Below are 13,167 nucleotides of genomic sequence, written 5' to 3' on the forward strand. Positions count from 1 at the left end.
TAATTTTATCAGTTTAATAACAGGAACTCCATCCATTATTTTAGCTAAATGTGGGTTTCCAAATATTTTTATTTTAATATCTTTCAATGCTTTTTTCCCTCTGTATAAATATCCTAACCTAAAAAGTGTTCCCACCCACCTTTTTAGACTCCTACCAATTTTTGTACTGCCTTGAAGACTTATAGAGGAAAACCCATTGCTTATTTCCAATGTAGGTGGAGGGGAAAACTTGGAATTTAAGCAAACCTTGCAGGATTATGGTGATGATGATGATGATAAAAACGTATAGTGCTTTATAAACCACTCTCACATCTTTAAGGTGTGTCAATGTGTATTGTTGTTGTTGGTTAGTCGCTAAGTCCTGTCCAACTCTTTTTGCAACCCCATAGACTGTAGCCTGCTGGGTTCCTCTCTTCATGGAATGCTCCATGCAAGAATACTGGAGTGGGTTGCCATTTCCTTCTCCAGGGGATCTTCCCAACCCAGGGACTGAACCCATGTCTCCTGCATTAGCAGGTGGATTCTTTACCACTGAACCATTGAGGAAGCCTGTCTATGTGTATGTATGTAGCTAAACTTTAAGTTTTAAAAAGAACAATTTTCAAGGTCCATCCATGTTGTCCCAATGGCAGGTTTTTATTCTTTTCTATGGCTGAGTAGTATTCTATTTTATATGTATAACATTTCTTCATTAATCATTCATCTATTGATAGGAACTTAGGTTGCTTCCATATCTTCGCTATTGTAAATAATGCTGCAATGAGCATAGGTGTGTAAATATATATTCAAATTAGTGCTTTTGTTTTGTTTGGATAAATATCCAGGAGTGGAATTACTGGATCTTATGGTAGTTCTATTTTTAATTTTTTGAGAAAATGTCATATTTTTTCCAATTAATTCCCACCAACAGTGCACGGGGGTTTACTTTCTCCACATCTTTGCCAATGCTTGTTATTTGTTGCCTTTTTCGAAATAGCCATCCTGAGAGCTGTGAGCTGATACTTCATTGTGTTTTTTTTTAATTAAATTTATTTTAATTGGAGGATAATTACTTTACAATATTGTAAAAATATGGAATGTTTCACGAATTTATGTGTCATCCTTTGGCAGGGGCCATGCTAATCTTCTCTGTATTATTCAAATTTTAGTATATGTGCTACCGAAGCGAGCACTTAATTTTGGTTTTGATTTGATTAGTCATCATTAGTGATGTTGAGCATCTTTTCACATGCCTATTGGCAATGTGTAAGTCTTCTTTTGGAAAAATGTCTACACAGATTTAATTGGATTGTTTGCTCTTTTGATGTGGAATTGTATGCAGTTTTTTGTGTGTGTGTGGATATTAACTCCTTATCAGATATATCCTTTGAAAATATGTTCTCCCACTCAGTAGGTGGCCTTTATGATTTGTTGATAGTTCCCTTCACTGTCCAAAAGATTTTTGCTTTGATGTACTCCCATGTGTTTATTTTTACTTTTATTTCCTTTGCCCAAAAAGACATATCCAAAAAAGTATTATTAAACCCAGGGTCAAGATCTTATTGCCTATGTTTTCTTCTATGAATTTTATGGTTTCAGGTCCTACACTTAAGATGTCAATCCATTATGACTTTACTTTTGTGCATGGTTTGAGATAGTAATCCAGTTTATTTTGCAAGTAACTGTTCAGTTTCAAAACAGTATTTATTGAAGAGGTTGTCTTTTCCCCATTGTATATTCATACTGTCTCTGTTAGATTAATTGATCATAAGTGTGTGAGCTTATATCTGGGCTCACTATTCTGTACATTGATCTATGTGGCTGTATTTGTGCCAGTACCCTACAGTTTAGATTACCCTACAGTATCATAGTATAGTTTGAAATCAGGAGTGTGAATATCTCTAGATTTTTACTTTTTCCTCATATTGTTTTAGCTCTTTGGGGTCATTTGTGCTTCTACACAAATTTTAGAATTTGTGTTCTAATTCAAGTTGTAGAATTATTTTTTCTACTTCTATGAAAATGCCATTGGTATTTTTATAGAGATTGCATTGAATCTGTAGATTGTCTTGGGTAGTATCGTCATTTTAACAATATTAATTCTTCCAGTCCATGAACATGGTATATCTTACCTCGTGTGTGTGTGTGTGTGTGTGTGTGTGTGTGTGTGTGTGTGTGTGATCTTCAGTTTTATCAGTGTCTTATAGTTTTCAGTAAACAGGTCTTTTCCTTTTTAGATTTATTCCGTAGAATTTTATTCTTTTTGAAGTGATTGTAAATGGGATTGTTTTCTTAATTTCTCTTTCTGAGAGTTCATTTTCAGTGTCTAAAAAGGCAACATAATTATATATATTAATTTTATATCCTGCAAATTTACTAAATCTTTGATGAATTCCAGTGCTATTCTGTTGTCTTTAGGATTTTCTGTGTATAATATCATGCCTTTATGGTCTTTAGGATTTTCTATGTATGTATAGTATCATGCTGTATGCATAGTAATGATGACAATTTTATTTCTTCCTTTTCAATTTGTATTCCTTCTATTTTTTTTTTTTTTTCTGGTTGCTCTGGCTAGGACTTCCAATACTATGTTGAATAAAAGTGGTGAGAGTTGGCATCCTTGTCTTGTTCCTGATTTTAGAGGAAATATTTTCAGCTTTTCACAGTGGAGTATGATGTTGACACAGTTGACAAGCTGTGAGCTTGTCATATAAGGCTTTTATTATGTCAAATTGTTTCCTCTATACTCACTCTGTATAATTCTTATCATAAATGGATGTTGAATTTTTTAAAAATTATTTTATTGAAATGTAGTGGTTTTACAATGTTTTGTGTGTTTCTACTGTTTATAAAAGTGATTTCGTTATACATACATATATATCACTCATTCCTTTTCATATTATTTTCCATTATGATTAATCATAGAATATTGAATATAGTTCCTTGCACTATACAATAGGACCTTGTTATTTGGATGTTGAATTGTGTCAAAAGCTTTTTCTTCATCGATTGAGATGATTATATGATTTTTATTTTTCAGTTTGTTAATATAGTGTATGTTATTGAGTGATTTGCAGATATTGACCCATCCTTGTATCCCTGGGGTAAATCCCACTTGAGCAGAGTATGTGATCCTCTTGCTGTTTTGTTGAATTTGGTTTGCTAGTATTTTGTTGAAGATATTTGCATCTATGTTCATGAGTGGTATCGGCCTGTAATTTCCTTTTTTGTGTGATATCTTTGTTAGATTTTGGTATCACTGTAATGCTGGTCTCATAGAATGAGATTTTAAGCATTCCTGCCTCAACAATGTTTTGGAATAGTTTGAGAAGGATAAGTGGTAAACCTTCTTTATGTTATGTTTTTTCTTTATTTTTATTTTTATTTTCATTACTCTAGGAGGTGGATCAAAAAATATCTTGCTGTGATTTATGTCAGAATGTTCTGCCTGTTTTTCCCTCTGAGAGTTTTATAGTACCTGGTCTTATATTTAAGTATTTAATCCATTTTGAGTTTACTTTTGTTTATGGTTTTAGACAATGTTCTAACTTCATTCTTTTACATGTAGCTGTCCTTCATTGCCAGCATCACTTATTAAAGAGACTGTCTGCAAAAGAGACACTGATGTATAGAACAGTCTTGTGGACTCTGTGGGAGAGGGAGAGGGTGGGAAGATTTGGGAGAATGGCATTGAAACATGTAAAATATCATGTATGAAACGAGATGCCAGTCCAGGTTCGATGCACGATCCTGGATGCTTGGGGCTGGTGCTCTGGGACGACCCAGAGGGATGGTATGGGGAGGGAGGAAGGAGGAGGGTTCAGGATGGGGAACACATGTATACCTGTGGTGGATTCATTTTGATATTTGGCAAAACTAATGCAATTATGTAAAGTTTAAAAATAAAATAAAATTAAAAAAAATAAAGAGACTGTCTTTTCTTCATTGTCTATTCTTGCTTCCTTTGCCATATATTAGGTGACCATAGGTGCCTGTGTTTATCTCTGGACTTTCTATCCTGTTCCATTTATATATATTTCTGTTTTTGTGCCAGTAACATATTATCTTGATTACTGTAACTTTGTGGTATAGTCTGAAGTCAGGGGACCTGAATCCTCTAGCTCCTTTTCTCTTTCTCAAGATAGCTTTGGCTATTCAGGGTCTTTTGTGTTTCCATAAAAATTGTACAATTATTTTGTTCTAATTCTGTGAAAAATGCTATTGATAATTTGATAGAGATTGCATTGAATCTGTACATTGCTTTGGGTAGTATAGTCATTTTGACGATATCTATCCTTCCAATCCAAAAACATGGTATATCTCTCCAGAGATTTTAGTGTCATCTCTAATTTCTTTCATTAGCATCTTACAGTTTTCCAACTACAGATCTTTTGCCTCCTTATGTAGATTTATTTTTATTTCTTTTGTTCTATTTTGATGTAACAGTAAGTGGGATTGTTTCCTGTATTTCTCATTCTGATCATTCATTCTTAGTGTATAGGAATGAAAGCTGCTGTTGCTGCTAAGTCGCTTCAGTCATGTCCGACTCTCTGTGACCCCATAGACGGCAGTCCACCAGGCTCCCCTGTCCCTGGGATTCTCCAGGCAAGAACACTGGAGTGGGTTGCCATTTCCTTCTCCAATGCGTGAAAGAGAAAAGTGAAAGTGAAGTCGCTCAGTTGTGTCCGACTCTTAGCAACCCCATTGACTGCAGCCTACTAGGCTCCTCCGTCCATGGGATTTTCCAGGCAAGAATACTGGAGTGGTCTGCCATTGCCTTCTCTGATAGGAATGCAAGAGATTTCTGCATATTAATTTTGTATCCCACAACCATACAAAATTCATTGATAAGCTCTAGTAGTTTTCTGGGAGCATCTTTAGGATATTCTATGTATAATATCATGTCATCTGAAAACAGTGATCATTTTAATCCCTTTCTAATTTAGTTTCATTTTAATCCTTTTCCTTCTATCATTGCCATGGCTAGGACTTCCAAAACTGTGTTGAATACTGGTGAGAGTGGACATCATCCTCTTGTTCCTAATTTTAGAGAAAATGCTTTCAAGTAGTACATTGTTTGGGAATGACATTTGCTGTGGGTTTTTTGTATATGGCCGTTATTATGTTGAGGTATGTTCCCTCTATGGCCACTTTATGGAGTGTTTTTCTTTTTTTAATTGTAAATGGATGTTGAATCTTGGTTAAAGCTTTTTCTGCATCTGTTGAGCTGATCATATGGTTTTTATTCTTTGATTTGTTAATATGGTCTATCACATTGATTGATTTAAGTATGTTGAATCCTTCCATCCCAGGGTTAAATCCCATTTGATCACAGTGTATAATCCTTTTAATGTGTTCTTGGATTTGATTAGCTAATATTTTGTTAAGAATTTTTGTGTCTATGTTCATCAGTGATATTGGCCTATAATTTTCTCTTTTTATTTTGTTGACATCTTTGTCTCGTTTTGGTATACTACTACTAATAAACAGCTTCAATCAAGTGAGACTCTGTAAGACCCTATGGACTGTAGCCTGCCAGCCTCCTCTGTCCAATGGATTCTCCAGGCAAAAATACTGGAGTGGGTTTCCATTTCCTCCTCCATGAGACCCTCCTGACCCAGGGACTGAACCCAAGTCTCCTGCATTGCAGGCAAATTCTTTACCATCTGAACTACCTGGGAAACTTTCCACATGAAAGGTTTTGGTATAATTCTTCCTTAAATGTTTGTTAGAATTCACTTGTGAAGACATCTGGCCCTGGAATTTTGTTTGTTTTTTGTTACTATCAGATTCTCTTTTATTACTTTTAATTGATTTATTGGTATTTTCTGTTTCTTCCTGGTTTACTCTTGGGGGATTGTACATTTCTGGGAATTTTCTATGAACTTATTTCTTATAGGTTTTCCACTTTATTTGTATATAATTTTATAGTAATCTTACATTATCCTTTGTATTTCCGTGGTGTCAGTTGTATCTTCTCTTTCATTTGTAATTTTATTGATATCAGCTCTCTTTTTTCTTGATGAGTATGTCTAAAAGTTTATCAGTTCTGTTTATATTTTCAGACTTAACTCTAACTTTCATTGATATTTATTTAGCCTCTATTTCATTTATTTCTGCTCCGATCTTTATGATTTCTTTCCTTTGTTTAACTTTGAGTTATGTTTGTTCTTCTTTTCTTGTTACTTTATGTGTAAGTTTGGGATGTTTGATATGTTTCATGTTTCTTGAGTTAGGCTGGTTTGTTATATAGTTCCTTTATGAACTGCTTTTACCTGCTTCTGCTTTTGTCCATGCTTTTTATATTGTTGTGTTATCATTTCTATTTGTCCCCAGGTATTTAATTTTTTTTCTTTGATTCCTTCAGTAATGGTTGTTTAGTAGCATATTGTGTAACCTCTTCATGTTTGCGTTTTCTGTAGTCTTTTTTCCTTGAAGATAATTTCTAGTCTTGTAGTATTGTGGCCAGAAAAGATATTTGATGTATTTTCAGAGTTTTTGAATTTAATGAGACATTTTGTGGACTAACACATAATCTGACCTGAAGAATATTCCATGTGTATGTGAAAAAAATGGGTAGAATAGTCTATATATATATTTGTTAAGTCCATCTGGTCTAATGTGTCTTTTAAGACATGTGTTCCACCTTTAAGACCAGTGTTTCCTTATTGATTTACTTTCTGGATGTGTCTATTGATGAAGTAGGGGTATTAAAGGCTCCTACTTTTACTGTACTTTCAGTTTCTCGCATTGTGTCTGTTAATATTTGCTTTATGTGTTTACATGTTCCTTTGCTGGTTACAGATATACTTAAAAATTGTATCATCAATGCTTTGATCATTATGTAATGTCCATCTTGTTTCTCATTACAATCTTTGTTTTAAAGCCTATTTTGATTCATATAAGTAATGCTACCTTGGCTTTCTTTTAACTCCCATTTGCTGTAATAACTTTTTCTATTCCCTTATTTTCAGTGTGTGTGTGTTTGTAGATCTGAAGTAAATCTCTTATACACAGCATACATATGAATCTTCTTTTGTATACATATAGCTACTTTGTGGGGAAATCAACAAATTAATCTGAAATGCAGTACTAGGGTGCAATCTCAAAAACTATAGAATAATCTTGGATCATTTCCAAGAAAAAGCATTCAATGTCACAGTCATCTGAGTCTATGCCCCAACAACTGATGCAGAAGAAACTGAAGTTGTTTGGGTCTATGAAGACCTATAAGACCTTCTAGAACTAACAACCAAAAAGATGTCCTTTTCAACATAGGGGATTGGAATGCAAAAGTAGGGAGTCAAGAGATACCTAAAATAACAGGCAAGTTTGGCCATGGAGAATAAAATTAAGCAGGGTATGGTCTAATAGAGTTTTGTGAAGAGAACTCACTGGTCATAGTAAACACCCTCTTCCAACAAGAGATGACTCTACACATGGAAATCACCAGATGGTCAATATTGAAATCCGATAAATAATGTTCTTTGAAGACAAAGATGGAGAAGCTTGGAGAAGCTTTATACAGTCAGCAAAAAAAAAAAAAAAAAAAGACTTTGAACTGACTGGTTCAGATCATGAGATCCTTATTGCAAAATTCAGGCCTAAGTTGAAGAAAATATGGAAAGCAGTAGGCCATTCAGGTATGACCTAAATCAAATCCCTTATGATTATAAGTAGAGGAGATGAATAGAATCAAGGGATAAGATCTGACAGACAGAGTGCCTGAAGAACTATGGACAGCAGTTTGTAACATTTTGCAGGAGGCAGTGACCAAAACCATCACAAGGTAAAAGATATGCAAGAAAGCAAAGTGGTCATCTGAGGAGACTTTACTAATAGGTGAGGAATGAAGCAAGGCAAAAGGCAAGGGAGAAAGGGAAAGATATACCCAAATGAATGCATAGTTACAGAGATTAATAAGGTAAATAAGAAGTCCTTCTTAAATGAATAATGCAAAGAAATAGAGAGAAAGAAGGAAAGGAAAGACTAGAGGTCTCTTCAAGAAAATTTGAGACAAGGGAACATTTCATACAAGCATGGGCATGAAAAAGGACAGAAACATTAAAGACCTAACAAAAAACAGAAAAGATTGAGGAAAGGTGGCAAGAATACATAAAAGAACTATACAGAAAGGTCTTAATGAGCTGGATAACCATGATGGTGTGGTCACTCAACTGGAGCCGGACATCCTGGCATGTGAGCTCAAGTGGACCTTAAGAAGCATTACTACCAAGCTAGTGGTGGTGATGGAATTCAGCTGAGCTATTTAAAATCCTAACAGATTATGCTGTTAAAGCACTTCACTCAATATGTCAGCAAATTGGAAAACTCAGCAGTGGCTACAGGACTGGAAAAGTTCAGATTACATTCCAATCCCCCAAAAAAGCAATGCCAAAGAGTGTTCAAACTACAGTACAATTGTGCTCATTTCATATGTTAGCAAGGTTATGCTCAAAATCCTTCAGGTTAGGCTTCAGCATTACATGAACTAAGAACTTTCAGATGTCCAAGTTGGGTCAGAGGAAGAGACAGAGGAACCAGAGATCAAATTGCCAACATTTGTTGGCTCATGGAGAAAGCAGGGGAATTCCAGAAAAATACATTGATTTCTGCTTCATTGACTTTGGGGATCACAGCAAATTGGAAAATTCTTAATGAGATGGGAATACCAGACCAACTTACCTGTCTCCTGAGTAACCTACATGTGGGTCAAAAAGCAACAGAACCAGACATAGAACAACTGACTGGTTCAAAACTGAGAAAGGAGTACAACAGGCTGTGTATTGTCTCCCTTCTTATGTAGCTTATATGCAGAGTACCTCATCCGAAATGCCAGTCTGAATGAATCACAAGCTGGAATCAAGATTTCCAGTAGGAATATAAACCACCTCAGATATGCAGATGATACCACTATAATGGAAGAAAGTAAAGAGTAACTAAAGAGCCTCTTGAAGAGCATGAAAGAAGAGAGTGAAAAAGCTGGCTTGAAGCTCAACATTAAAAAAAACTAAGATCTTGGCATGTGGTCTCATCAGTTCATCACAAACAGAAGGTAAAAAAGTGGAAGCAGTGACTGATTTTTCTTTCTTGGGCTCCAAAATCACTGGAGCCATGAAATAAAAAAGACACTTGCTCCTTGGTAGGGAAGATATGATAAACCTAGAAAACATATTAAGAAGAGACATCACCTTACCAACAAAGAGCTGCATAGTCAAAGCTATGGTTTTTTATTTGGTAGTCGTGTATGAAAGTGAGAGTTGTACCATAAAGTAATATAAGCACCAAAAAAATAATGTTTCCAAATTGTGGTGCTGGAGAAATTCTTCACAGTCCCTTGGACTGCAGGGAGATCAAACCAGTCAATCTTAAAGGAAGTCAACCCTGAATATTAATTGAAAGAACTGATGCTGAGGTGAGGCTTCAGTTCTTTGGCCACCCTATAGAAAAAGCTGATTCATTGAAAATGTTCCTGATGCTGGGAAAGATTGAAGGCAAAAGACGAGGGGGCGGCAGAGGATGAAATGGTTAGACAGTATGCTGCTGCTGCTGCTAAGTCGCTTCAGTTGTGTCCGACTCTGTGTGACCCCATAGACGGCCTTCCACCAGGCTCCTCTGTCCCTAGGATTCTCCAGGCAAGAACACTGGAGTGGGTTGCCATGCCCTTCTCCAATGCATGAAAGTGAAAGTGAAGTCGCTCAGTTGTGTCTGACTCTTAGCGACCTCATGGACTGCAGCCTACCAGGCTCCTCCATCCATGGGATTTTCCAGGCAAGAGTATTGGAGTGGGGTGCCATTGCCTTCACCAATGCAATAAACATGAATTTGAAAAAATTTCAGGAGATAGTGAAAAAAGAGGAGCCTGCATGCTGCAGTCCGTGCCTGTGTGATAAACTGCTTCAGTTGTGTCCGACTCTTTGCCTCCCTATGGACTTAGCCCACCAGGCTCCTCTATGCATGGATTTCTGTAGGCAAGAATACTGGAGTGGGGTGTCATGCCTTCCTCCAGAGGATTTTCCCAACCCAGGGATTGAACCTGCTTCTCCTGTGACTTCTGCATTTCAGGCAGATTCTTTACTGCTGAGCCACCCAGAAAATCCATGCTGCAGTCCATGGGGCTGCAAAGATTGGTCACAACTTAGTGACTAAACAGTAACAACAACTGCATATTGCCTATACTTGTGATATTTTTCCTTTCTTAATTGTCATATTTCTATCTATGTCCTTTTGTTTTTAACTTAGAGAGGTCTGTTTATTTCTTGCAAAGCTACTGTAAACCTTTTATTCTCTCCATCAAATCTGAATAAAATCTTTGTTGTATAGATGCCCAAAATCTTTCAAGCTAGGCTCAGCAGTATGTGACCCTAAAACTTCCACATGTATAACTTTAGAAAAGACAGATGAACCAGAAATCACATTGCCAATATCAGTTGGAAGGGAATTCTACAAAAATATATACTTCTGCCTTATTGACTATGCTAAAAGCCTTTGCCAGGGTGGATCATAACAAAATATGGAAAATTCTTAAAGATTGGAATATCAGTCCATCTTACCTGCCTCCTGAGAAATCTGTATGTAGGTCAAGAAGTAACAGTTAGAACCAGACATGAAACAACAGACTGATTCCAAATTAAGAAAGGAGTATGTTAAGACTGTATATTGTCACCCTGCTTATTTAACTTATATGCAGAGTACATCACGTGAAATGCCAGGCTGGATGAAGTACAAGCTGGAATCAAAATTGCCATGAGAAATATCAATAACCTCAGATATTCAGATGACACCACCCTTATGGCAGAAAGCAAAGAGGAACTAAAGAGCCTCTTGATGAAGCTGGAAGAGGAGACTGAAAAAGCTGGCTTAAAATTCAACATTCAAAAAACTAAGATCATGGCATCCAGTCCCATCACTTCATGGTAAATAGATGGGAAACAGTGACATACTTTATTTTCTTGGGCTCTAAAATTGGTGACTGCAGCCATGAAATTAAAAGACACATGATCCTTGGAAGAAAAATTATGACAAACCTAGACAGTGTATTAAAAAGCAGAGACATGTGTTTGTTAGCCATCTGTATGTCTTTTTTGGAGAAATGTCTATTTAGTTCTTTGGCCCATTTTTTGATTGGGTCGTTTATTTTTCTGGAGTTGAGCTGTAGGAGTTGCTTGTATATTTTTGAGATTAGTTGTTTGTCGGTTGCTTCATTTGCTATTATTTTCTCCCATTCTGAAGGCTGTCTTTTCACCTTGCTAATAGTTTCCTTTGATGTGCAGAAGCTTTTAAGGTTAATTAGGTCCCATTTGTTTATTTTTGCTTTTATTTCCAATATTCTGGGAGGTGGGTCATAGAGGATCCTGCTGTGATGTATGTCGGAGAGTGTTTTGCCTATGTTCTCCTCTAGGAGTTTTATAGTTTCTGGTCTTACGTTTAGATCTTTAATCCATTTTGAGTTTATTTTTGTGTATGGTGTTAGAAAGTGGTCCAGTTTCATTCTTTTACAAGTGGTTGACCAGATTTCCCAGCACATATATGGAATTTAGAAAGATGGTAACAATAACCCAGTGTACGAGACAGCAAAAGAGACACTGATGTATAGAACAGTCTTATGGACTCTGTGGGAGAGGGAGAGGGTGGGAAGATTTGGGAGAATGGCAATGAAACATGTAAAATATCATGTAGGAAACGAGTTGCCAGTCCAGGTTCGATGCATGATGCTGGATGCTTGGGGCTGGTGCACTGGGACGGCCCAGAGGGATGGTATGGGGAGGGAGGAGGGAGGAGGGTTCGGGATGGGGAACACATGTATACCTGTGGCGGATTCATTTTGATATTTGGCAAAACTAATACAATTATGTAAATTTTAAAAATAAAATAAAATTGGAAGAATAAAAAAAAAAAATGTAAAAAAAAAAAAAAAGCAGAGACATTACTTTGCCAACAAAGGTCCATATAATCAAAGCTATGGTCTTTCCAGTAGTCATATACAGTTGTGAGAGTTGGACCCTAAAGAAGGTTGACTACTGAAGAATTGATGCTTTCAAACTGTGAAGCTGGAGAAAACTATTGAGAGTCCCTTGGGCTGCCAGGAGATCAAACCAGTCAATCCTAAGGGAAATCAGTCCTGGATATTCATTGGAAGGACTGATGCTGAGTCTGAAACTCCAATACTTTGGCCACTTGATGCGAAGAGCCATTTCAGTGGAAAAGACGCTGATGCTGGGGAAGATTGAAGGCAGGAAGAGAAGGGCACAATACAGGATGAGATGGTTGGATTCCATTACCGATTCAATGGACAAGTGTGAGCAAACTCTGGGAGATTGTGAAGGACAGGGAAGACTGGTGTGCTGCTCTCCATGGGGTTGCAGAGTCAGTTATGACTTAGTGACTGAACAACTATTCTTTTTTTGTAGGTTTTCCTTTTTATATGTTCAAATATCATGCCACTCCCTCTGGTCTTTAGATTTCCTATTATGGTCACTTTCTTGTATATAACTTCCTGGTTTTCCTTTGCTTCCATTTAGTATTCTCTTTATTTTTGTACTATTTTAATTACAAAATGTCTTGGTGTTGTGTGATTTCACTCATATTTGGATATAGGAATAATACTTGAAAATTTTATAGGCTGAAAAGGAGAGACAGATTGATATTCTGGTTTAGAAGTTTGTCTCAATTATAGTCCAGTGAATGGTCTGTTAGAACTTATCCATATAAAAAAGTCATGGAGAATGATTAAGACATTTTAGGACTGTTCATGATAAGCCCATTCCCATCCCCCACAAAGGTGACATTTGTTGGAGTAAATGATCACAATTTACCACAAATCATCCTTGCATGTCCTGTTAGAGATATAACAAAAGAAATGTGCCCCTATGAAACTACCAACGGTATTTTTCACAGAACTAGAACAAGCAATTTCACAATTTGTATGGAAATACAAAAAATCTCAAGTAGCCAAAGCAATCTTGAGAAAGAAGAATGGAACTGGAAGAATCAATCTGCCTGACTTTAGGCTCAGTCATAGCCTGAAGCTTTGCCTCAGACAAAACTACAGTCATCAAGACAGTATGGTACTGGCACAAAGACAGAAATATAGACCAAGGGAATAAAACAGAAAGCCCAGAGATAAATCCATGCACCTATGGACACCTTATCTTCGACAAAGGAGGCAAGAATATACAGTGGAGAAAA

At 36.4% G+C, this 13,167-nt stretch overlaps 1 protein-coding gene, 1 non-coding gene and 1 pseudogene across 2 annotated transcripts in view; 2 read left to right on the plus strand and 1 right to left on the minus strand.

Annotated features, from left to right (window-relative positions):
• Positions 1-13,167, plus strand: part of DACH2 (dachshund family transcription factor 2) — an 864,497-nt gene that overhangs the window by 366,457 nt on the left and 484,873 nt on the right. The gene's annotated exons all lie outside the window — the stretch shown is intronic.
• The window catches only part of LOC147340734 (ubiquitin carboxyl-terminal hydrolase 10-like), a 97,692-nt pseudogene that overhangs the window by 2,088 nt on the left and 82,437 nt on the right, over positions 1-13,167 (plus strand).
• Positions 1,066-1,172, minus strand: LOC147340735 (U6 spliceosomal RNA). Its single transcript, XR_015160016.1, has one exon. It is a non-coding gene; the product is annotated as a U6 spliceosomal RNA (small nuclear RNA).

This window comes from Bos grunniens, chromosome X (assembly GCF_055505025.1).
Source record: "Bos grunniens cultivar Pamir isolate PY7600 chromosome X, Bosgru_T2T1.0, whole genome shotgun sequence".
In the NCBI taxonomy this organism is placed as follows: domain Eukaryota; kingdom Metazoa; phylum Chordata; class Mammalia; order Artiodactyla; family Bovidae; genus Bos; species Bos grunniens.